The sequence below is a fragment of the Sparus aurata genome, chromosome 10 (genome assembly GCF_900880675.1).
Source record: "Sparus aurata chromosome 10, fSpaAur1.1, whole genome shotgun sequence".
Lineage (NCBI taxonomy): Eukaryota > Metazoa > Chordata > Actinopteri > Spariformes > Sparidae > Sparus > Sparus aurata.
Window position 1 is genome coordinate 9,704,062 of NC_044196.1, and position 22,136 is coordinate 9,726,197.

The 22,136-nt window shown below is 39.7% G+C and overlaps 1 protein-coding gene and 1 long non-coding RNA gene across 3 annotated transcripts in view; both read right to left on the reverse strand.

The window, feature by feature from the left end:
- LOC115588980 (uncharacterized) overlaps positions 1–22,136 on the reverse strand; it is a 654,211-nt gene that overhangs the window by 258,794 nt on the left and 373,281 nt on the right. The gene's annotated exons all lie outside the window — the stretch shown is intronic.
- LOC115589011 (uncharacterized) lies at positions 10,832–14,212 on the reverse strand. 2 transcript variants are annotated; one of them, XR_003985459.1, is made up of 3 exons: positions 12,040–12,096; positions 11,320–11,370; positions 10,832–11,055 (listed from the first exon to the last, which is right to left on the reverse strand). It is a non-coding gene; the product is annotated as an uncharacterized LOC115589011 (long non-coding RNA). The 2 variants fall into 2 exon arrangements; XR_003985458.1 differs by lacking the exons at positions 11,320–11,370; positions 12,040–12,096 and adding an exon at positions 14,200–14,212.

Sequence of the window (22,136 nt, forward strand, 5' to 3'; positions counted from 1 at the left end):
CATATAAGTATTATGGTGTGGGCACAGGGCCAAATGGGGAGTTCCATGTGATTTGGACACACCAGTGTGGAGATATGCAACACTTCCTGTTTTGAGAAAATTGTACAGGAAGTTATTATTTGATAACTTGAGTATCGTTTGGACTATCAAAATCGCTTGGATAACTTTTGTGTCAGATGGGTCCAAGGATGTTGTGTGCAAAGTTTTTTGACAATTGGTGAAACTGCCTGGGAGGAGTTTGAAAAAGTAGGTTTGCGACATTTTACGAATTAGCAAAAAAAAAACAGTATATGGAAATGGGCGTGGCCTATATCACGAGATTCAGCACGAGTCAGTTAACGCGTGGACATAAGGTTTCTGAATATGCAATAAAGAATATCGCAGTTATAAGCCAAAACACACTCTCCTTGATAGATCAAGGAGAGTGTGTGTGCCACTTAGTGGTGGAAATTCCCAACGAAAATAGATTCTAAAAATGTTCGGCAGGTGTGACATTTATTCCAAATATGGTGAGTGCATACAAAGTGGCAGAAGAAAAAAAATGATAAGAAGAATTCCTAAAGATACAATAGGTCCTTGCAGGACACTTTGTCCTGCTCGGGCCCTAATAAATAATTCCTTCAGTTACAATAGGGACCTCACAGGTCTTTGACCTGCTCGGGCCCTAATAATAATAAGAATATTTTTTACAATTACAATAGGGACCTCACAGGTCTTTGTCGTGCTCGGGCCCTAATAATAACAATATTTTCTACGATTACAATTGGGACCTCACAGGTCTTTGACCTGCTCAGGCGCTGATGATAATAACAAACTAGAACTGCAAGCAGTTATGAACGGGGGCCAAGCCCCTCCCGCGCATCTCGGACCCCGCGCACCGCAGAGCCCACGGAAGTTGGCCTAAAGGATGACGGCTCGGGGCAAAAGTGAAGACACAGGCCAACTACTGAGCCGTGGTATTCGCTGTAATGGGAAGTGCACTGGAAGTGGAAAAGGCTGAATGTGTATCGATTTGGATTTTTTGTTCTAAGCCACGCCCACATTGACCAGTAATGACCACCTTCAAGATATGGCCTCAGGATTGGCCCTACATCATACCGACCCAATTTCGTAAAAATTCAGCTCATCCCTTCCCAGTGTCATGGCAACCAAGGATCTCAAATTTGGTGTTAATAGCATTTAGTTTGACCGAGATATCAAACAGTTCCCATTTTTATAGCTAGCTACAGAAATTTGTTTGTAAATAATTTACAAATTTTTTGACCAAGCGAAATTCTCTTAATAACTTTAGATGAGGTCCAGCTGAAGGGTGTACATGCCAAGTTTCACGCAGATGGGACAAAATCCCAAGGAGGAGTTAAAAAAAGTAGGTTTTTCCTTCTTTAACGATTATGCGAAAAAACTTTCTAACCAGAAGTGGGCATAGCCAATCGGAAAGTGATTCAGCTCCATTCAGGGAATCTGGGGATACAAGGTTTCTGTATACGGTTTGGGAGTTATAGGCAAAAATGTGTTGGCCTAGGTTATAGTGCCCCCTGCAGGCAGATATATGTAGCCCCTCGTGCTTGGCCCCCTAATAATTCTTTCAATTACAATAAGGACCTCACAGGTCTGTGACCTGCTCGGGCCTAATAATTCTTGCGATTACAATAGGGACCAGGCAGGTCTGTGACCTGAGGGCTGTACTGCGAAGCCAGTTTAGTGGGTTAGCGAGCTATGTTGAGTCTAAAGCCAGGCTTCCCTGTACTATGAAGGTGGCTCTCTTTTAACCCGGCTAGATCACCATGGTAACTTATGCTTAGCTCATAACCTGGTCCCGACCTGGTCCCGACCAGGTTATGTTCAGAGTTTCAGCTTAAAATCGACTATGAAAGCGCCGCTGTTTCATTGTGTAACTCATTCGGAGATGGCGTCACCATTCATTGAGAACCCGGTGGACCTGGGAGCAAGAATAATTCGGGCAGCACTACGACTTGAGCAGCTTCTTCATGATCGCGCTGATCCGCTGGCATTTCCTGATGAAATGCTCTATGAGCGATATAGATTTTCAGCCGAGGGAATACCGTACACTCACATATTGAGCCGAGTGTCAGGAATACCACTTGAAGAAGCTGGGCGCTCACTGTCGGGCAAACTGTTTGTGTAGCCCTTCGTTTTTTCGCCACGGGAACCTTCTTACATTCAGTTGGCGATGCAGAAAATCTGAGCAAGAACACACACTGACAAAATGGTGGGGCAGCTTGGCTACATACCACTTTGAATGATGTTTTTGTATTTGGCTCTAACTTGCTGCCATGTCCGACTGCTGCTTCCACATCTTAATAAAATGCAATATGAAATATTAATTAGGCCAACCTAGCATTTATTTGTCACAGATAATGAGTAAAGTTAATTATTTCTTTGATGTGGCCATGAATAAACTGATGAAACTGATCAATGTTTCACCCGTTGTAGGGCAGTGTAAGCCCAAACACAAATCTTACATCTTGAGCTATTTTCACTATCAAAAAGGTCTTTATTGTCATTGTACAGGGACAGTAGCTACATTTGCTTGTTCATCCCGACACAGTGATAAAAAAAAACAAACCAAAACACTGAACATTTGTAGCCTACACACTCAGCCTCGCTTTCAATAAAACACACGCGCGCATTCTATAACTGAGATCAGTAAAAGGTGAAAACAATATAGACATCATTCAAAAATGAAAAAAGATAGTTGTTGCTTCAGTGTATTTATTTTTTAAATGGATGAGGGTTAATATGTAAAAGTTGCACAATGTTGAGCTTTCAGAAATCAAAACACCAAGGGCTTAATATAATATTGATCATAATATTAATCATTGTTAACTTACGCATTTACACGGTCAGCACTTTTCTGCCAGCAGCCCTCCCTCGCTCTGTTGGCGGCGACAGTGTTACTTTTTGCCGTGATGGTTTCTTTGAATTCTTTATAGCCTTGCATAATAAGAATCTGCTCATCTTGAGTAAAATATGTGGCCCGGGATCGATCCATTTTCGCACGGAAGTAGAATAATATGACGTCAAACACCCCCTTTTATGTGTACGCGCGCAGAGCACAAAGCAGAGAACCGGACTTGACAAATTAAGTTGATAACCACCGTCGCAGTACCGTTTAACTCTGTTTGGGGACTTGGGGCTTTATTATTATTATATTATTATAATAATAATAATAATAATAATAATAAAATGATTATTTTATTTCACCATTGCTTGCACCATTGTCTGTTGGACATTAGATACAAAACCTTACATTCTGCACTTCACCATGTATAGTGAGCTTTATTGTCTTGTTCTTTTCTTTATGTTTAACCTGTGAACAAGTGGACTCCTATGTAGTAAAACTCACCTGAGAGGTATTTTTGTGGCTTTTTTGTGTAATATTCTGTTATAATTTAGGATTAGATTTAACATTTTAATTTCTAACAAAGCAGTTTGAAAAGTTGTTTCTATACAGCTTCAGTGAACCAAACTAAAGTAGCTTTACAGTCACTAAACTTATTCCAGTGTGAAGTAAGTGGCATCTGTTACGACCCCTCCTTTTCTGCTCTCACCATGATGCAGCTGATCACTTCCTGCAGGAGCTGGCAGTCAGGGCGGGTCATTGAGGCAAGATGCTGACACCTGGCTAGGCCTCTGCCAAGGTTACAAATGTCAACTTGGTCTCATTAGCCCCTTTCACACAGAGAAGCCACATTATTGCAGCAGTGGTCGTTCGCCAAATCTCCTGGTCATTTACACAGAGTCAAGCAGCACCGGCATTTCACACTGAAAGCCACTGCTGCTCCTAAAGAGGCGTGGCCATACAAGTCATGATGATGAGGTCAGTGTGTTTTCAAGGTGTTTTCCCGGTGTCCCCCCTGTCAGTCTAAACCAACAGTCAGTTTATAATCATATGGATGCTGTTATAGTGTGTTGTGATTGAGATCCTGACCCACCAAACATCCTGGACAGTGTCAAAGTTACTATTTTTGCTCTAAATTACATAATTATATAATCAACATCAGTAAACTGGACACTGTCTGACTCTGTCACTCGCGGGGACGGAAGTTGCTTTCTGGGGGAAAGTTCACTGAAGTCTCGGGCCGGAGGATTTACCATCGTTTCGAGTTTTTTTCAATATGAACACTTGGTGAGTTTAAGTTTTTGCTGGTGCGAACAATGTTTTTCCGGCAGAAATATGACGAAGAGTCGGTAGGACAGACGGGAGGACAGACAGGAGGACAGGCGCTTCTCCACGTACAACTGCTATGTGTTTTTTCCTCATTTAAGTCACCAAAGACAGTTACAGTTACGACTTTACTTTTGTTTGGTCATGTAACGTTACTTTGTAGGAAATTTCTCTTTATTTAGTTGAGTGAGGAACCTGTGCAGTTATCAGACTGTCTGATCGAAACGGCCTTGATACACACAGCCGGCTTATCTTTTCACACTGGTTCGGTTCGCCAATAATGCGCCTCTGATACTACCTCCAGAGGCGTATCAGCGCCGGAGCAAAGTTTCACCCCTCGCCACCTCCGAGAGATTCACACTGACACGGAGGCAGGGAATTGGCGGAGGATCCCCGCATCCAAACGGCAGTGTGAATGGGGATATTGTCTATTTCTCTCTCTCCTAGCCTCCACACCTTTGCAAGTTCTGGGTTTGCCTCAGCAGGGGCAAAAGGTTTTGTTTTCTTTCTTGCTCTCTCCTGTCCCTCTTCTCCTAGTTTTCCTTCAGGTACTGACCAGGTGATGACCTGCACCTGAGAGGATTTGAAGCCACCACCTCCTTTTGTCTTAATTTCCGGCGTGGCCAATCACCTGACTGGAGGCCCAATAAAATGAAGCCTGGCTGAGGAGCTCGCTCTCTCACTTTTGCATTTAACTGCACATGATTAGTTTTTTGTTTTGGATTGTTAAAGGTATGTGGTAGGAGAAGGGGGTTTGGTAAGTTGGGGGTGCCCTATACATGTCATCACGTAGTAAACCCTGTCTAAAAATATCAGTTTGGCGGTGGCTGGATGCCACTCATATACCATTTTGACAATTGCTTTGAACACTCCTAATTTAGAGAAGACGGGGGTGTTTGGTTTTTTTGACTAAGAATTAGTATAGGCCTTGTTTTGTTATATTGGTTTCATTGCGAACTCCAACTCCCTCCTTTCCTCCCCCACAACAGGATCACACACATGTCTCACTCATCCACACACTGCATTCCCTACTGATGCCACTACTCCTCACACCTCGTTCTTTTTAGGTAGTTACATTGTGTTTCAAGTTACAAATAAACGTTTTAGTGGGCACTGAAAACCTGACTTGTCTCCCCTCTTTGTCACATATATTGAGCCATTTTGTGACACATCATGCAGAGCTACACTCTCTGAGTAGCTTCCCTGAACAACTGAGCACTAATCCAGTCATTTCATAATGTGCACTGAGTAAAACTACACATAGGAAAAACACAGCTGCTAAAACAAGTGATCAAGATTGACACAACAGGTGACATACAGGACAAACAATCAGTAAATATAAAAAAGATAAGTAGTCACCTTCAGCATGTCTGTACAGGAGTGTATTCAGCCCTAAAATGAAGATTAAAACTTCATTAGACCAGAATCAAATACAAAATCCAGCTGGAGTTTCATCAGTGACAACTATTGTTTATCAATCAACAGTATCACACAGTTCTGTGATGATACAGAGCTACAAAGGTGGGAAACACATTCAAAAACCTCTTCAATATATAACGCCTGGTAAATAAGCAATACATGTAATTCCACAGCTATATACATAATACCTAAGGGTGTCATGATTTCAATTTTAAATGAAAATGACTGAAATAAAGTCACAATCACAATCACGAATCGTCGATGCTGCCTCGCCCCCATATCATGTCCGGTCGGCTTGCCAAGCGGAAAAAAACAGACACTTGTTGAAGTGCTACGAGTCAACCTCCTCTAACTTAGCTACTAGCTTAGCCAGTAGCTATTTGCTACAGCTATTTGCTCCAGCCAAGCGATAGCATGGTGTTATACCGTTCCTGTTCATGTAAAAACTGAGAGCCGAATTGATCCATGACCTGGGAATCGAAAATTTAATCGAATAAAGGATTTGGATAATCGTGACACCCCTAATAATACCTAATACCTAATACTGTACATGCATTGTCCAGGTACGTGTGCACAAACTAGTGCGTAAGTAACCAGTTGAGTGATAAACTTAACATAATCCTCCAATCTGAACTAAGACAAACAGCAACAAAGTTCATGTCTACACAACTACTACACTGATATAAATACTGACAATCACATAGAAGTCACAGATGTACTCACAGAATAACCCGAGCACACCGAGCAGAGCGTGACCCATCTTCACATCCAGCACCGACACTGTCACTCTGCTTCTGATCAAACTTCCTACTTTGTACTGATTAATATGCAGCAGAGAGAAAAGAGAAGTTAAATTTCTTAGCAATGTGAGAGCAGAGTTTTTCATCAGCTTCTTCTTCAGAGTGTCTGTCTGACACTGTTTTTACTTCCCCTTCACACAAAGCTCAAACCACGGGAGGGGTGTTGACCACAGCACACTTAGACATGTTTAAATTTCCCGTCCACTGTGATTAAATTAAGAGCTCTTCTCCCTCATAAAGGTTTGTTCCTTATCGTTATCCCACACACAAGAAACATAAGGTCATTGGATTCAATCTAATAAATTATAAGCTCATCTCCCTCACAAAGGTTTGTTACTCATCTTTATCTCACAGCAAACAAACAAAAGATCATTGGATTCAATCATAATACATCACAATAAAATGGTATTGTTATTCTGTCCAACAGTTGTTGCATCCACAGAGCCTGTATTTTCTTTTTTGTTTGACTTTAGAAAATAAAGAATCTCTTAAGTTTTAAAAGTGTTGCTTTATTCAGTTAAAGAATTAAATTTGCAAACGAGAAAAGACTGGGATTCGGGCATCATCAGATATCAATCTTGAAAGGCAGAGTTTTATATTAGCTATCAATGTTTCACAACTTTTGATCTGTTAAGACATGACCTGTCCTGTGAGCTGCAGCCTGATAAGATGGAGTAAAGATATCTGTAAACTGAGATGACTTTGTTTTTGCCTCATGTTACTACAATGACTCTGGATATAAAATAAGGACATTATGAGGGGAAATAAATCACGTGAACAAAATACTAAAATAAACTGCAGCTTGTCTTAGCGTGAGAAGAACAAGCAAAGCCAGTTCTCATCAAATATGTTTCCAGTTCGGCCTCACAAATATAGACATGATGCTGTGATGCATGAATTACACAACTGAGAAGTGGTTGTTTTTTTCTCTCTTGTGGCAGAAGTTGAGTCAAGTAAAGCAGGGTGACATTTTCAGCTGCAAAAGAGTCAAAGAACATGAAAAGTTTAAAATCAGATCACTATTACTTAGAGAGTAATGCAACTTTATGAGAATGAGGCTCTCAAGTAACCTTGATTTGGCGTCCTGGGACTCAACTACAGCCGCCCTTGTCTCAGAGGTAAAAAGGAGCACATGCATTGTGTCGGTATCAGTTAGTGTGGTTTGGCGCCCCCTGTGGTGATCTGTGGAAGAAGCTTTTATTTCACCTGCACAGTGACTGGGGTCTCTGAAGTACACTGACTGACTGACTCATCCACCTAATAGTGTTCATTTATAATAAAGTTTAAGACGTTTCATTGACCTGTCTCTGTATTAACTTAAATCACATGTCCTTATCATTGCTACCTGGTAACCTCACACTGGTACACTGTGTTACCATCCTTGGAATCCTAGAAAAATTGCATTTCCTGTGAAAATGAAGTGTGAATGCTGGAGGCTGAAGCGAAATCTGCTGAACATACTGCCGAAAATGCATAAAAGTATGAGAATGTTGAAAAAAAAGGCGAAAAGCTGAAGATTAAGAGGGCAGGAAGATGTTGAAATGGTGGAAGAAGGCAAAAAAGGTGAAAAGTTAAAGGCTTAGGAGGACCGAAAAAGGTTAAAAAGGTGAAAAAATATGAAAGGCTGTAGAGTAAGAGGGCTGGGAAGAGGTTAATATGGTAATAAATATGAAAAGCTGTAGAGTAAGAGGGCTGGAAGAGGTTAAAAAGGTGAATAAAGGATGAAAAGCTGTATAGTAAGAGGGCTGGAAGCAGTTAAAATGTGAAAACATATGAAACGCTGTAGATTAAGAAGGCTGGAAGAGGTTAAAAAGGTGAAAACATGAAAAGCTGTAGAGTAAGAGGGCTAAAAGGGCTTAAAAAGGTGAATAAAGGCTGAAAAGGATAAAAAGCTGTGGAGAAAGAGGGATGAAAGAGTTTGAAGAGGTGAAAAAAGATTGAAAAGGAGAAAAGCTTAGGAGGACTAAAAGAGTTCATAAAGTTTAACATTTTTATAGCTGAACATGAAGCGGAATATTTGAAGGAGTTGAAAAGGCAGAAAGAAGAATATCTAAAAAAGCTGACAGGGCAGAAAAACTTAAGGGGGCTAAAATAGTTGAAAGAATTGAACATTTTAACTGCTGAATATGAAGTTGAATGTTTGAAGGAGCTTAAAATACAGAAAAATTAATGTCTGAAAAGGCCAAAAAGTTGTAGAATAAGAGGGCAGAAAGAGGTTAGAAAGGTGAAAAAAGGCTGAAAGGTGAGAAGTTAAAGGCAGAAAGAGGTTAAAATGGCTGCAGACATGCTGCAGCAGGAGCAGAGACACAGACGAAAATGTCCCCATAAGGAGTGAATGGGAAAATGTCTCCCAAACTCCTGCGATTCTTGAGAAAACTGTTATAGTTATCGCCAAAACATGCTATATGTTGAGTAACAGGAGAAATTGCTAAACGCACCCATGTTATTTTTATTTCTGTAGAGTGCATAATGAGGGCACAGGAGCGAGAGACAAAACATGTACCGTCTGCGATCCTCCAGAAATTTGGGCTCAAAATTAACATTGCGGCTTATGGGGAACATTCAGGAGTCAGCTGAAACCCAACAAGATTTCCTACATTTATATGCCTTTATTGTCTCTGTCAAGTACAAGATATGGGATCCAAATCAAGCTGAAGCAAAAAAAATCCTGTTTTCGGAGCTGCTCCTCACTCTGGGGTGCGGCAGTTGATGATGTCATGCACTCTAGCTCACGCAATACACACCCATTATAAACTCAGAAGACGGGCTTAAAATCCTTGAAACTAAAACTGCGACCATTTCAAAACCGTACAAGATTTTTAAAAACTGAAAACGAGGTCAATAGTTCAAGGTTTTGTGATTCATTTAAAGTTTGAATGGTCTCTCGCTCAACGCATGAGGAACAAGAAGAGGCTGAAAGGCGATGAGTTTTGAAGAGGATTTGAAGCTTTTCCCATCTGCTGCAAAACTGGGTGAGACTCTCTGGTATAGCACTAAATTGGTTTAAATCCTATCTAAGCACATCTGTGCAGATGAAAATGACAACCGGAGTACCTCAGGGCTCCATTCTCGGGTCTCTACTATTCCACATTTACGTGCTTTCTCTAGCTTAGATAATTGAAAACAACAAGATATGTTACCATAGTTATGCAGGTGACACACGCATTTATATAACCATATCACCAGGGGACTGTAATCTCATACATATGCTGAGTAGATGCATTGAACAAATCAGTAATTGGATTTGTCAGAGTTTTCAAAAGAGGTTTTATAGATGAGACTGAAAAAATTGTCTTCGGAGCCAAGGAAGAACAATTTACAGTCACTGCTCAGCTTCAGTCTGTAATGTGTTCAAAATATCTTCCAGACAAACTGCCAAATAATGAAATATAATGAAGTCTGAAGTCAATAAAAACGACAACGTTCACTCTCAGTTTATCTAATTTAACTTTGTTAATGACTAATTAACTCTCTGAACTGAATGTTGGACTTCCTCATGAACAGACTTCAGAGAGTTCTGTTGTATGATGTCCAACAAACCAAAAGCTAGGCTGAACATAATGTGATTATTTTAGATTAACGAACTTTGTGGATTATTTGTAGCTATTAAATATTAGTTTTTCACATCTTTTGTCAGCCAATTTTAAAAATAGCACAGAATTCTTTGTTACATGTTATATGTAATTCATCAGAGACAGCTGCACTGACCCACTGCACAGCTCTGTGTGATTACTGAGACCGTTCTAGTGTTTCATCCTGTCTGAAGCAGATCAACTCTCACTGTCTTTAACCTGCTTTCCATCATCTCGACCAGCAGAGGGCACTCATGTTGAAATAAATCCACATTGAGAAGCAACCACTACTTTTGCTGAATTGGAGTTATTTTAGAAATAATACACAGAATTACAAGGCTTTAGAAAACAGTGCGCTATTATAGGCTTAACATGTAAAGTTATAATTACATTATTTTAATATAATAAGTCGTGATTTAAAGTGGGCCGGTCTGAGGCATGAAACTCCAGGGCTGAAAATGAGTCCCCATCCGGCCCTGGTTCCCTCTAAATCTATCAGGAACACTGCTGACAGCTTATTGATGGAACAAGTTTACTGATGCAGAAAATAGTCAACCAACTTTTAAAAATACATTTATATATATAAAAACATGAAATATAGAGAATATCAAGCATTTATAAAATGACAGAAGAAGCTTGTATGTTAACAGGATGTTTTTCACATAAAATACATTAAATGTTCTTAATGTTTAACTCTTTTAATCAGAAGCTACAAAAGAAGCTGACTTTAAAGTGGCACTATCACCTCGTACTGAGTGTCCACACATAATATTTGTTCTCTGCAACAACAAACAACAACAAAGGTGTCAGAACATACCGGACGTAAACAACCAAACATTTCAATGATTATATGTGATGATCTAAACTCTTTATACCAAATACAACAGAAGATTAAAACCATATGATACAGTTACTTTAAATGAGCTGCTGTTAGATTAACTGTAAAAAATGCTGTGTGTTATTTGTTCAGCACAGCTGCACACAGTGATCACAGAGAAGCTGTCAAAGTACAGATGGAGTTTTTCATGTTGTCGTCCGTTCTGTTGGTTTAGTTGATACAGATTTCTTTATTGAGCTGAAAGAAACAGAAAGTCAACAAGAAAGTTTCAGGTCAAATGCACGATCAACATGTTCTATCACATTTCACTGTCCTCTCTTTCTCTCTCCACCCCAACAATAAAAAACTCAAGTCTCACTCTCAGTGTTTTTACGATAAATAAAATAATATGTGAGATTATTGGATTAATTATACAGGATTGATCAGTGAATAGTTGGCAGTTAATACTCTTATTTGAGTACTTCCAACAGCTCCATGGTGAATAAAAGGTATAAACTGTACCATGTTCAGGTTCTTGACGGCCTCTGATTGTATCATAGAGACAAACATCACCTACAGAGAAATAAATATCAAGCCAAAGTGAGTTTAATCACTAAAACTGTAACAACTACTGAATCACGTGAGACCTCAGATTCTTTGGATCATTTAAAATGTGTTTGTATGCTCAAAAAGACTGAGACAACCCAACATTTCTATCCTGCAAATGATAATATCATCTTAACAGTTTGAGTTAAAAGTTGATTCTTTGCAGAATTGTGGTGTAACCCACCTCCAGTCTTTCGTCTTGTTCACCAACTAAGAAGTGTTTTAGGAACAGCTGATCGTCCTTGAGACGACTACAAGAAAGCTTTCCTTTGTCACATTTCACCTGATTGGATTCTTGTGTGTGTGTTAATCAAATTATGTATCTGTGATGAAGTTGCTTTTCTATCTTTCAGAGAGTGAAGCTTGATTTATTGATCTTCTGATGGCGTGGTCATGTTGGGTCTGTCTCTGGATACAACTGATCCACTTTCTGTCAAGTGTTTCACAGTTTATATTGTTACTTGCACTGCCTCTTTAGAAACCTTGAGTCTGGAAATGATTTGATGCTCAGACTCACACTTTCTGACTATTTCCAAGTCAACGTGACAATATTAGAGATTGTCATTGGTGTCATACTTTTGGAACCCACAGTATAAGTATATAGATTAGATTGATAACATTAGTTTAACTGCTTACCGTGGAGAAGAGCAGAGTAATCATCATTCTCGTAGTCCACATGATCTGCGTTAGCGCATTCATACTTGACTGGTCTACAACACATATCAGATACAGAGCATTCAAAGTCTGTGTAAAGCAAATTCAACCATTTTCTTCTAAACACATTAAAAAGGTCATAAATGCATTTCCTTCCAAAATTTAAGGAAATACGTTTAGCGTCATGTAACGCGGCCATGATTTGCATAAACTCGGCCCTGCTGTGGAAGCGGTATAAATACATTCAGCTCTTTAGCTTTGATGGTTTTTCCACCCACTCTCGAGTCTTGGATAGCATCTCTTACAATAGTTTGCAGCCAGCTAACCAGTCGGCCAGTCAGCTGAACAGTTATGTCTCCTCCACATCGCTCATGCATCTTTCCTGTATGGCACAGTGTGCATGGTAACAGCGCTGTTAGCTTATTTAAGTTTACTAAGGAGGACAACGTAAGGAAGCGGTGGATCGATTTTGTCAAGAGGAGCTACTGTGTAAAATCACCGCCATTACCGTCTCTGCAGTGTCCATTCTACCCCCGATAGTTACAGCAACTGTCACCAGGTAAAGTCTGGATATCTGAAGAGTCCGTTGACGCTGGTCAGTGGGGCCGAAGCGGCCCTCTCGTCCCCTGGCTTGCCAACAGCGCACGCTCTCATCTCTGCTGCCTGAATTATAATTATTACCCTGACGTGGGCCGGGCCGGGCTGATAATTCCCCTCAGTATCCTCGGGCCGGGTCGTGCCGGCCCTTGATCAAGCATTTGTGTCTGTGTGTGTTTTTTTTAACAACTCGAAATAATGACTGATTTCCAGCTACAAAAGGCGCATCTCTCTCCTCCCTCCATGTTGTCTGTGTAGCTGCGTGGGTTTTACATGTGAGTGAGTGTCCTCATGCTGATAACATGACTTCTCGCGCACGTGACATCACTCCCCGAGACTAGCTTCCATTGTTACTGTAGGTCACATCCTTGTACAGTACACGGTGACGGCTCCCCTCCCGCGCATGGGCGTGGTTCCAGCGCCTCTAACTGACAAGCCCCCAGCGTTTCACAGCAGAAGTGCTTGTTTTTCCATGATTTAGAGACCGAATTTTATATTTTTGGCATTTTTTTTAATCTTTCAAATTTGGCTCAGTGGCCAATGACACATGTTTCTGTGGTGTGACAAACTCATGACAAATTTATTTCTGCATTACACGGACTTTAAACAGGAACGTGAAAATGTGTTGATGTTACGTTCAACGTGAGATGAGAGAGTGTTGCACCTACCTGACAAAGCCTGAATCTGTGAAAGAGACACTTGTTGTTAGATGTGTAACTCAGTATAAAATATGTTATTTAAGACAAATAAATATGCTCAAGGATTGTCAATAAGTCATTTACTGTTAATCTAAATTGTCTTATTCTGGTACTTCTAACAGCTCCATGTGAATAAAAGGTATGAACTGTACCATGTTCAGCTTCTTGATGCTCTTCGATTGTGTCAGAGAGACAAACATCACCAACAGAGAAATACATTTTAAGCCAAGGTTACTTTACAAAACTTATTAAACAAACTTGGATTTTATTAGATAACTTAAAATATAATATGTGACAAATAAAGATTGTTTTAATTGCTTACCGTGCTGAAGAGCAGAGTAATGATCATTCTCATCGTCCACACGTTCTGCGTTGGCACTCTCAGACTGGACTGGTCTACAACATGTATCAGATACAGAACATTTAAATAGGAACGTAAAAATGTGTTGATGTTACGTTCAACATGAGATGAGATGAGAGAGTGTTGCACCTACCTGACGAAGCATGAATCTGTGAAAGAGACGCTTGTTGTTAGATGTGTAACTCAGTCTAAAATATGTAATTCCAGACAAATAGATATGCTCAATGATCGTCAATAAGTCATTTATAGTTAGATGATATTGTCTTATTCTAGTATTTGTAACAGCTCCATGGTGAATAAAAGATATACATTGTACCATGTTCAGCTTCTTGATGGCCTCTGATTGTGTCATTGAGACAAACATCACCTACAGAGAAATAAATATCAAGATAAGCTGAGTTTACAATACTTATTAAACAAACTAAAACTGTATGAGATAATCTAAAATATGATATGTAACAAAAAAAGATTAGCTTAACTGCTTACCATGGAGAAGAGCGGAGTAATGATCATTCTCGTGGTCCACACGATCTGCGTTGGCACTCTCAGACTGGACTGATCTACAACACGTATCAGATACAGAACATTTAAATAGGAACATAAAAATGTGTTGATGTTAGGTTCAACATGAGATGAGAGAGTGTTGCACCTACCTGACGAAGCCTGAATCTGTGAAAGAGACACTTGTTGTTAGATGGTTGTTATACTGCTGTTCTCTCTCATGAGGTCAGAGTATGTGAGTGTATTTGAATAATTAAAGAACATGTAATAGCAGAAGAAGAAGGTCTCACCCTTGGACGTCCTGTAGCAAAGCAAAACAAGCAGAGGAATAACAAGAACGATTCCACAAACCAGCCTAACAATCAACAGCACAGGAAATGAAGAGCTGTCAGGCCTGGACACCGCTGGAATAAATAGGAAAACAATATTCGTTTAAATTAATTTCTCAGTCAACAACAAACAGTTTACAAGAAAATGCAGCAATTGTTTTAATCCTACTCACCCTGAACTGACATCCAGCTCTGTGCTGACTCTCGTCCTGAGTGTTGACACTTGTAGAATCCTTCATCTGACTTTGACACTGCAGAGATATTTAACTCCCATCTGCTGTCATTTTGAATGACTTTCTCATTGTGATAGAAAAACACGATGGAGTCAAATGTTCGATAACTTGATTTGCAGCTCAGACTAACAGAATGTCCTTCAGTCACAGGACGGGCAGGGCTCAGCAGGATCATATCTCCATCTGTTAAACAGTCAAAGAATACCAGGTTTCAGTCAGAGATCAGCTGGTTGAGGAACTTGAGAATGAGCTGATGTAGAGAGATGAGAAAAGACATACTGGTGTTTTTTTCTTTTACATTGTTGTCACTGATTTAACAGTGATCATAAAATGTGATGTTTCATCTTCATACACCTTGTGTGTCTGATGTTCAAGAACCCTTTCAGTTGGCTGAATCTGTAAACTCACAGCTAAATATCACTAAATCCTTCACACTGGACTTTAAATGGTGATCATGGACCTAAAAACTGAAGAACACATCAGCCACAAATCTATATTCTATATTTATACATGGTTAAAATCACAGTGTGATTAAATACTCAACTATGTTTATTAAGTGAAAACTATTAATTAGTGGAGAGATGATGCAGCAGAGTGTTGGGCAGAACTCTTAACATGTCAGTGTGCTGTCCTCCTCAACACACAACAGGATGTTTGAAGTAATAAGTCAAAGAAAAACACAATGTAATGAAATCATACCCTGTACTGTGATGTTGACTGCGTTGCTGAACTCTCCTGATCCAGACTCACACCAGTACACTGCACCACTGGTCCTGTCAGTGTTTATGTTGCATGTTGATCCATTCATTGTCCCCCAGGTGGAGCAGGGTGACCAGTATCTGTCCTCAGTTGGAAACCTCCTCACTCTCCACTCAGCAGAGTTTCCTTCACAGCTCAGTGAGACAGAGTCAGAGGTGAAGTGTTGAGCTCTGTCAGGACTCACTGTGAGAGATGCTGATGAGTAAATATCTGAAGAACAACATGTGATAAGAGGTCAAACAGAGCACGGAGATCTTCAGATAGAAAATGCCACCATTCAAATAGTCCTTGGCTTTGTTTTTATTTCAACAAAGTTCAGTATTTTGGTAAAATTATGATTTCTACTTTGACCTCTTGCTACAATTTTGAGTATATTTTAAAATGATAGACAACAAAGTGACCACAGCTGCTGTAAGAAGAAGAAGAGCTTAAGTATCCAGACTAAAAGTACTTTTTGTAAATGAGAGCAGAGTTTTAGCCAAGATATCATATCTGTCTTTTTGTGTGTTGTGTTAAAGAGTGAGGACAGAAGGAAACAAGTAAATTCCACCCAGTAAGGTGGAAAACATGAAGTTTAACTTGATGCTAGAGAGAGAGAGAGACAAGATTATAAGAATATGGTAAATCAATGACCTTTTTTTCAAGATACTGTTTGTTTCTCATCATTTAGACAGAAGATGAACAGAGCTGATATAACATCTGTTTCTTAAGAGATAGAAACAAACTGACCTGCAGACCAGACAAACTTAGAGTAACTGTAATAAGAGTAAAATACTGGATCTCCTCTTCCAGCTCTGCACAAATATCCTGCTGTGTGTGTTTGTCCATGAACAATGTAGGAATCCTGTTCAGTCCCACTGCTGCTGCCAGGTAGCTGCTCATAGCTGTAGAAGAAGTTGCCTGATGGCTCAGGAACAAACGTATACCAGTAGAACCTCCATCCTGCAGATGGATCTTTAACTCTGCAGTTCAGAGTTACTGAGGCTCCAGCACTCAGCCATGATGGAGACACAGTGAGGAAAGGCCGTTGTTCTGTTGGAAAATGATTTTTTAAATGAAAACATGTATTGATAGTGGATCAGATACATTCGGCACAATCAGTACATACTGAAGATTTTTCTCAATTGCTGAAACACAATTTCTGAAACCTTCCCAGAGGAAACGAAAAATGGAAAAGAGATCTCAGTAGTGTCCCATTCATTTCTACTAGACAACTATGAGATCTATGTGAGACCAAAGTGAGGCTGTGGCTGATTTCTCCTGTTTCTCAGTTGTTTCTCCTGAGAAACAGGCGCACAAAATCTCAACTTCGGCTCCTGTATGTTTCAAAGTAGATCTCATCAAGCTCTCAATGAAGTCTCAGGTTGTCTCAACTCTTGTGTCTCTGTTTGATCTCAGGCAGAGACATCAGAGAGGTCTCTTTATGAAATTGATCTACTCTCATCCCAGTCTCCTCAATTCATGTATCTTAGGTTGACCTCAGAGAAAATAAAGAGCTCTCTGCAAGTGCTCACTGAAGTTTTGTCCAGACTTAAAATGTTAGCCATTTTCCTAACATGCATACCAGTGGATCCCCACTCTATGGGTGCATTTTTCAGGTCTGCGAAAGCCTATTTTTGTATCATTGCAACTTTGTTTCATAGACCACAACGCAAACCCCTTAAATGTCATGTATTAGGTCTATTTTATACTGTCAATACAAATTATTGGTGGTTGGAACACAATAAAGATACTATCTCAACACAGTATAATATCAACATAAAACTGTTGTATATTTTCATCTCCTGATGACTTTTACTTTTGTTGCTGACACTCATCACCATAGACCAGCGGTCCTCAATAGGCGGCCCCCGGGCCGCATCCGGCCCGCCGGCCTCCTGTTTGTGGCCCCCGTACTGTTATTCCTTCACCATGTGTTTTGTTTGGGTCAGCACGTGTACACCGGGACTTGTCTCCATGCCAACGATACAAAGACAACTGGGTCACTCACCGCTGCGATCGCAACTTTTAACTTTCACTTTCGTTTTCAGAGCAGTTCGCGTATTCACATTTTGCCGGTGGCAAGAGATTGAAATGGCGTGTTCCAAGTAAACTGCTATAATAAAGTGGACAGTGAAAATCGGCAACTTATAGAAGTAAGAACTTAAAACGGGGAGATCCTCCCGGCAAACACCCTTTCACTCACGGTGCCAAAATTTGTATCATCCTTGTTAAAACTCAACATCATTAAATCAAAGAACAAATGACGTGAATTAACCCACAACCATCTTACATATCATCTTATTCACAAACACTTTCACGAATCATAATTACACCAACATCAACAGAATACCCAAGAGTCATTGCGCCACAGTCCACAAGGGGCGTTACAATATGCCAGGAGAAGCTGTGATGAAGATTTCCAGTTTGAAACTGCATTATGAGATGAAGCATAGGAATTTTGAAGAGACATTTCCTCAAAATTCAGAGATAAGCACAACACAAATAAATGCACTGAATTCGTCATATCAAGCTGCAAGCAGGATTCTTGTCACATCTATGTCACAATGAAATAAAATAATGCATGATGAAGTGATGGACACAATGTCTGAAGGCAAACAAAAAGAGGAAATATTCAACTATGTATTTTGATTTATGTTAAAATGGAAATTACATTTTATTTTTGTTCGTATTTTGTTGTTTAGAATGAAAAGGACATTTTGTTTTGAATATTACAGTATTATTGCATGTGGCCTGGCCGACCTCAATACATGGACCTTTGAGTCATTGAAAAAAATCTTTGTGGCCCTTTAAGATTTGTATTTGAGTACCCCTGCCATAGACATATATACATAGACACCTCGGGTTGGCTGGCTGCTGCGATACGTCGCCTTCGCTGCCATATTGGAGGTGGCAGCTCAGCCCTGTGAACTATGACAAGTCAATGGATTGAACTTTATAAAGCCACCTTCTAAAAAGTGCTATTAGTTAATGTAACTCATTTACACATTCACACACATACTAATATATTCAGGAAACAGATAGGAGCCAAAATGGATTTTTATAATGTTTTTCAGTGTTTACAGCTGCCAATGTATATAACACTGTTACTGTGATGATACATGACCGGTTAATATTTAATCTGTGTATAATAACCAGATATTGACATGTAAATGTGACATCTGTGGGAATAAAAAGCACTGTCGTTTTTATAAATGCAGTGTTTTTTGATAATCTAAGTACTAATAATAACAATCATGGAGACAAAAAATTAACAAAGTCTGCAAATCAAGATAAGAAACTGCAACTGGCAGTGAGACTGCTTTTATTTTTTTCATTTAGACAGAACATTATATGATATTATATTGCATAACATAACATTTTATGTTAAAAAAAATAAAAATAAAGTTGCAGTAGGCTACTTTTATAAATATGCAGCATATATAGTTTGTATTATAATTATAATTATAATTATTAATATTATGGAAGTTAAATCAAGTCATTAATCAAGAGCATAGATTTTCAGTTTGAGAGCATGATTTCATTCCTTTTCAGTGACACAGCTCCTTCGCGTGCTCAGATTTTTTCTCCTCATGCTCACATTTTGTGCTTGCATTTAAATTTCTTCTGCTTTCTTTCAAAATGTCTGCTTAAAGTAAAAAATCACATGCCTGTGTTCACATTTCTCCTTCTTGCAAACAAAAATGTCGCTCGCATTCAAATGTGCCCTCTGCGCGCTCAGGTCTAAGTGCACGCGCTCAGAACACACACCTGCTCACAAGTCAAGTTCTGCTCTCGGATCTCTCATCTGCTCACGGATTTTTCTTGTGTATCAACACTGTCAACCAATAGAAGGCCGGCTACTGTTGACCAATCAGATTATACCCGCTTCTTTGCGGATGCGTTCGCTGTACTTCAAGGAGCGTCGCATACGGGCGGGCACTGTTTGTACCGGGTTTATCTACTTCCGTCCTCCAGGCTGTTAAATGTGGTGGTTCCCTTTATTTTATGACGACTTTTGGAATAAAATGTCAGTTCTCAGTTTTGTCTCCCCAGTGCTAGAAACGAGCAAGGTTTGAGCAGTAAAAGTCCCAAGTTTCAATTATTGCTCCTAAGGAGTTTTAGGAGAAACAAATTTGAAATGTTTGAGACCAAAAAAGACAACGAGACTGAAATGAGAACTCTCATTGAGCTCCTTTACGGCTCCATAGCCATAAAAGAGCAAGCTTTGAGCAGTAAATTTTCCTCTGGGTTGCTCCATTTTCTGAAAACATTAAACACAAAACCTCAGATTCAAGCACTATTTACAAAACCTCCTCGTGCAAAATGAAACTTTTGTGCTCAAAACAAAACACTGCTCTCAAATCATTAACAAAGCGATCAGAATGATATACACTATCAAGCAGTCAGTAAACAGTACACCAAAAAATAGAAAACATGTTGTTCAAAACCTATACTTCTCAGACATTTCATATTTTTCCGTCATTGTCTTTTGATGAATGAAAACATGTAGCTCAAAATTGATCCGAAATTATACTCTGCTTTGCTCTTTGCAATTTTCTTTGTTCCTCCCCCTCCTTGTACCCCCTATTTTTACAGTACTGTACCCCAGGGTTTCTGCTTGAAAAAATTGGCACCGGACAACGTGACCGTGACAAATGTTTGAAATTCCGGTCAAATACCTATCTGAATTTATTGAGCTTAAAATGATAAATGATGTGCAGGATATATAAGAATGATATCAAAGCATGTAAATGTATGATCCTTTATTATTGAAAAGTATAGGCTGTATAAAATAAAATGTGTGCAGTCAACTGACTCACGTGCGTAACTTCAAAAATAAATATTGCACAAGTGCTCTTTTGACATGAACATAAAGAAACTGAAGGCCTGTTCTCAGATAAAACAATTTGCAAACAAAAAAACACATCTAGACTGTCCCATACCATTTTAATAACGCGGTGTGCAACTTGCATTAAAAAAACTGTTCGCGATATGCTTTTGAAATATATATGCAATAAAAACTATATAAACAAAATCCCTTGACATGTGTCAGGCTTTTTTTTTTTTTTTTTTTTCACTTTTTATGCATTTTCGCTGCAGCGAAGTGTGCAGCAGCTGAATTTAAATCAAAAGTGTGTAGTCTCTCTCCGCAACGTGCAATGCGCATCAGTCTTCTCACCTTGCTCTCCCCCAGGCGACTTCGCGGTGCTGTTTTGATGCGGTTCTGCACACTGGAGACGGAGATCATGCAGGCTATCTTGGCCAGTTTAGTCCACTCGGGGTACATTTTGCTGAAATCTCTGATGAGAACTTCGCAGGCTGTTGAGAAGTTCAAGCCTCCATAACCGCGTAGCGCTGTCATTACAGCGATGGCGTCTCGTTGCGCACAAGAGGCAGATGAGCGGGACTGTAGCTGCAGCCGACTCGTCCTCACTTGTAATTTATTTGCCAAAATGACCAATATTGGATGGCTGATTCAGAATACTCCCTACGCTCTGAACAGTTGGAGTGATAATTAATCATTACCTGGAGGGAATATTTTCACCGGACATTTTGACCGGCGGGGTCAAAAACTACCGGACTTCGGCAGATTTTACCAGTCAAAGTCCGGTAATTACCGGATAACGGAAATCCAGCTGTACCCTACATCTCACAAACTTGTCCTTTGTTTCTGTGATACTGTAATTCTTGTTCTTTGTTGATATGAACCTGCAACCAGTCAAAATCTATTGAGCAGTCAGTACTGTAAACAAATGGAAAGCACAATGTTCAGGGCCAGACAATTTGTCTGTTGTACAGTATGCAGCCTACAATGCACTGTACTACAGTATACAATACAAAAATCAAAGGAGTAAACATGTGATCAATGCGCTTCTTCTTGTCTTTGGGCTGGATCAGGCCAGAGCACTTTGTCCACATCACAAGCAATATTTTCCCTTCTGAGGCAACCGGGGGAAGAAACCTCTTGTGTGCCGTATCCAGCCCTGACATGGTTCCTCACCTATATCACCACAGACTAAATCCATGGCTTGCAGAAGATTTACCTGTTTGCTCTCTGAACTGGCTTATATTGGTTGTGTCACATGATTTGAAACAAGTGAAATTAGTTTTGAGTGGTTGTGTTTAATCAATGACGTGTTCTCTTTTTGTATTTGATTGTTGCCACTTGATGACATGTGCATTAGAGAGCAGAATGTGTTTTGAGAATGAGAATGTTTTAGTGTTTTAGCAATTGAGAAAAACTGTAGACATATATATGAACAAAAACAGGCTTTTAATGAGCTGTATAATCTTCACTTTGAAAGAAATGTGATGTGACTTACTGTCTGATACTGTCAGTTTGATGGGATCACTCCAATCTGTTGAAGAATGCTGCGTATGTTTCTTTCTGCCCTTACACCTGTAGTCTCCTCTGTGGGATCCAGTCACAGATGTAATACTGTGTTCATTTTGATCTAAAGGTTTTTCTGAGCTGCTTGTTCTCCATTCATACTCCCACTCAGTGTCTCCTCCATCTTTGATCTCACATCTGAGAGTGATCCTCTCTCCTCTGTATACTTCAGTCCAGTTTGGCTGCAGAGTCACAACAGCCTTGTTTGGACCTGTTCATGTTCAAGAA